Genomic DNA, 4,713 nt, shown 5'->3' on the forward strand with positions numbered 1-4,713 from the left:
TTCTGTTTAAAATAATATACCATTAGTTATATTTTAGTTATATTGTTCTTTTTGTTCAACTAGTTTGCATTTATTTCACTACACAAAAGAAAAACTAAAAAGCCAATGTGTGTACATTTCAGTCACAACCTGCAAATCATTTGTAACTGTTTTTGAATTTGCAAACGCAGTTTCTTGCCAGTCAGTCATGTTTTTACTCTCTTGGGTAAAATAAAAAATAAATGCTCAAAACAGTTTATTATTGCCTCAAACTTCTTTGTCTGAGAGAAATATTTGTGTTTTGGAATGTACAGAATGCTCTTCTAGAACATGTGTGTGTTCTAGAATGTATGGGTTGTGTTCTCTTCCAGAACAACATGTGTCTGTTCTAGAATGTATGGGTTGTGTTCTCTTCTAGAACAACATGTGTCTGTGTGTGTTCTAGAATGTATGGGTTGTGTTCTCTTCTAGAACAACATGTGTCTGTGTGTGTTCTAGAATGTATGGGTTGTGTTCTCTTCTAGAACAACATGTGTCTGTGTGTGTTCTAGAATGTATGGGTTGTGTTCTCTTCTAGAAGAACATGTATCTGTGCGTGAGTGGCGGAATCTAGTCAGGACCAACGTGCTCCGCCCGTCCCGGGGCGGGGGACCCCGGGCCCAAGTCAGTTAACCGTGTCAATGACAGACCTTTCTACCCACTGTGTTCTGAAGCTGCACCAACTGTGTGTAAATGACAGTGTCCTGGTAGAACCCTGTTTAACCAGCTGATGGGAAGAAAAGAAAGAAAAACAAATGGATATCACATCATGGAAGTTATTGAACACATCTCTTCTTTTCCACAACATACAGTAATCTTGTTAAAACCGTGTTGATCCCAAAGAACTCTGTATATATGGGGTAGTTTATATGTTCTGCCTGCTGCAGATTCAGGACATGAAAATCACAATTAATCATGTTTCTAACAACAACCAAGACATGATATTTAATAAAGACACAAACAAAGCACCTCCCTGGTGGGAACTATGTTCTTCCAGCAGGGTTGTCCCCCGTGTCAGGGGCAGTCATATCCACATTAGCCCAGTGGAGTGTGGTGATCCCTGGGGCAACAGACAGACAGACTGACAGTGGCTCCTGACTGGCTCCTGGAGGAAACCTCCAGCCCTGCCTAAACTTGTCCCCCACCCCAGGGGCCTCAGGCTAGGCTTGTTACGTGGAGTAGCAGGTAGGCAGAGAGGCCGTTCTGGCAGGAGACAGAATGATGTTTGAAAGCTTACAGGTTAGCTGTAACATGGATTGCTATGAGAGTTGACTCGGAAGCTGGTTTAGGGATATCTGGGGAGTCCAGTCAATGAACCTCAAAGACATGAGCATCTGGTATCCAACTGGTTTTCAGGGTTAACTAGTTTGGGCATCTACCCAGCCTGTCCCAATCAAACACTTCCCACTATGTATAAGATTCTATGGGAGAACATATAGAAAGAGGCATGACAGTCAGCACATTAAGACAAATCCAGTAAGACAACAGCTAAGACGAATCTCTGTGCTATTTCACTGTTTCACTCTCCCGTCCAAACATCAATGGGGACTTCCAGAACAACGCCAGAGAGGTCTAAGAGCATCGCAGCCTCTCCTGTGTGAGGGCCTCCTGAATGGACTGATCGTGGGAGCAGCGTGCGTCTGAATGCCAAAGGCCTCCGTGGCGGCACAGCCATGTAGCAGAACAAATAGCCTTTCACTGTATCCTCATTCCTCCTGGGATACAGAAAAGCAGGCAGTGTGTGTGTATGAGTGGTTGTGTGTGTGTGGTGTGTGTGTGTGTGTGGATTCCTCGTTCTCACGGCCATGAATGTGGCAGTGAAACAGCGATCTGATCCACTGTCAGATCAGTCTCCCAGGAGGTATGGGCTCATTATCCAACCCCACTCCTTCACCCTCATCCTCATCCTCCCTCATCCCCCCCCCTGTTCTGTTAGAAGGCGGGAGAGGGAAGCAGCGCTGACGCCTGACGGACTGATCTGGTCATGACAAACATGAGTAGAATCGTCAGACCGTCCTGTGCTGAATCTTAATTCCCACCAATTAAAGGTCTTTCTGGAGAGGCACTGGAGTTGAACTCACAGTTGGCGAGAGCTGCCATATCAGTGTAGACGGGAGGAACCTGATCCTGCTAGTGTCGGATGGTCAGTGGATTCCTTGGAACAGATTTATACACATGAATGAACAGATTAATAAACATAGATTGCATCTATGCTGCATCTAGGTAATTGACCTCTCCGTTGGGGCAACGGGGAACAAGCTCTGTACATAATCTGATTCACTTTCCAAACCCTGGCACTGAAATGGATATCAATTTCACTGTACCAAATGTGGAAGTCTGAGTGTCATTATCACAACATAATGTATGTGAGGGCGTTTCCCCTTGTAGAAGGAAACCTGTCCAGCATAACGATCAGACAGGTCAAAGCTGAAACGATAGTGGGTAGATAATACTCTTCATTGGTATCATGAGGAGTAGTCAGGGCATTCACCAAGACACAAGTCTATGTTCCAATATGCATACCAGAATAACATTTAGAATGCACGTCCAACACAACGCTTCTAATTGGTACGCTATGAACATTGGAACAGAGCATCCTAGGCCAATCAGTGAACACCTGCATGGGTCATGTGAGAAAGGGCGGAGGTCAGTGGATTTGCATGTTTCTCTGGGCACCACCCTGTGGGGCCTCTACTTCTGCTGTTAGCTGTTAGCATAGCGCTAATGGGCCATTCAACAGCTGCCTGTGTATACATGGTCTGAGCTGCTAGTTTAAACTAACTTTAACCCTGCTCCATTGTTTGGTAATTAGCTTGTAAAGTGCAAATAGACATAGTGGTTTTCTCATGGGGGGTCCCTGGACTGGTTATAGGTTAGCTTATTGGTCAGTCTTTATCCAGTGTGGGGAGGACATCCTATTCCTAACCCAGAGAATGGTGAAGATAACTGGGTCAAGGACCAGTGGAGACGGAGCATTGGGGAATGGACAACCTTCAGTCTATCAGGTCATCTGGGTACAGAGATCACATTATTATTTTTTCTAATGGGATCTTCCTGGGCCGGTCCGAAATGGAAGAAAACCCTATTTTGTTCCTGTCATGTGACACCATGTTGGGAAAACAGGCATGTAATGATGGGAAGAGATGATGGTGATTATTTTTACAGGGAGGTGGTGTTGCCTCTATTCTATGTTCTGTAAATTGTGAAAGTATCAACAGTAATGTTTATAGAAGAGTTATCTGGAGCAGAATGTGTCTTGGAGAGGGAGGGAAACACACACACACACACACACACACACACACACACACACACACACACACACACACACACACACACACACACACACACACACACACACACACACACACACACACACACACACACACACACACACACACACACACACACACACACTCAGCGAGGGGAAGACAGACAGAGCCTGTCCTTCCCTGGCCTCCTGTGTGAGGACAATGTTACTGAAAAGAAAGAAAGGAAAAATAAATGATTTTCATACTTTGCCTACGTAGGATTTAACCTTTGATTCAATAATAACCAACTGCTAAGCTGATTGACGTCTGGACTACAAAAGGAATGCTTGCAGCCTTTTAAACAGAGATTTGGGTGCATTATTAGAAAAATCTAATTATTATAATATTATTTTTTAGATCAGTGGGGTTATATATAAAAGGCTCCCATTGGAACAAGATACTAGGGCAACAAACTGCACTTGGCATCCAGCTAGATTCACTAATTGGAAAGCCTTGGCCTGGTTTCCCCCTTTCAAACAGTGAAATCCATAATTCATATTTGTCCTGCTGAGATGAAAACAAGCCGACATCCCCTCGACAAGGGGGTAGTCTACAGCTAGCGCTCGGCATTGTGGGTCAAGGCTCAGTAGCCTAGACAACTTGAGAGGTTAGTTTCTTAGATCTAACCTCTCTCCATAGCAACTAGTCTGTAGCCACGGACGATCTGGTGTTATTGTCAGAAAGTAATATTGATGATTTGCATAGACAGAACGTCTACTCCTCAAACTCAAAGCTCTTTACCTATATTAATATGTGGCTAAGTCAACATCATTATTAGTTAGACACACCACAGAGGGTTGAAGAATGACACAACACTGTATTTGAGATGCAGCGTTCCATTAAAGGTCCTTCTTTCTGTGTGACAGTACATTGGGGCCCAGGCCTGGCCGGGCACTGAGGCAGAAGTTCCTTAGTTAGTCAGTTAGGCCAATTCAATTCAAGGGGCTTTATTGGCATGGGAAACATGTGTTAACATTGCCAAAGCAAGTGGAGTAGATAATATACACAGTGAAATATACAAATAAAATGAGCAGTAAACATTACACTCACAGAAGTTCCAAAAGAATGAAGACATAACAAATGTCATATTATGTATATATACAGTGTTGTAACGATGTACAAATGGTTAAAGTACAAAAGGGAAAATAAATAAACATAAATATGGGTTGTATTTACAATGGTGTTTGTTCTTCGCTGGTTGACCTTTTCTTGTGGCAACAGGTCAGAAAATATTGCTGCTGTGATGGCACACTGTGGTATTTCACCCAGTAGATATGGGAGTTTATCAAAATTGGGTTTGTTTTCGAATTCTCTCTCTCTCTCTCTCTCTCTCTCTCTCTCTCTCTCTCTCTCTCTCTCTCTCTCTCTCTCTCTCTCTCTTCTGTCC

General features: G+C 43.6%; 1 protein-coding gene across 1 annotated transcript in view; it reads left to right on the forward strand.

Annotated features, from left to right (window-relative positions):
* The window catches only part of ackr3b (atypical chemokine receptor 3b), a 7,048-nt gene extending 6,810 nt beyond the window's left edge, over positions 1 to 238 (forward strand). Inside the window, exon 3 of the mRNA XM_014150870.3 lies at positions 1 to 238. This exon is cut by the window's left edge and continues 1,400 nt beyond it. The gene's annotated coding sequence lies outside the window, so the exon portion shown is untranslated.
* The last annotated feature ends 4,475 nt before the right edge of the window (positions 239 to 4,713 follow it).

Source organism: Salmo salar, chromosome 17 (assembly GCF_965601325.2).
Source record: "Salmo salar chromosome 17, fSalSal1, whole genome shotgun sequence".
Taxonomy (NCBI): domain Eukaryota; kingdom Metazoa; phylum Chordata; class Actinopteri; order Salmoniformes; family Salmonidae; genus Salmo; species Salmo salar.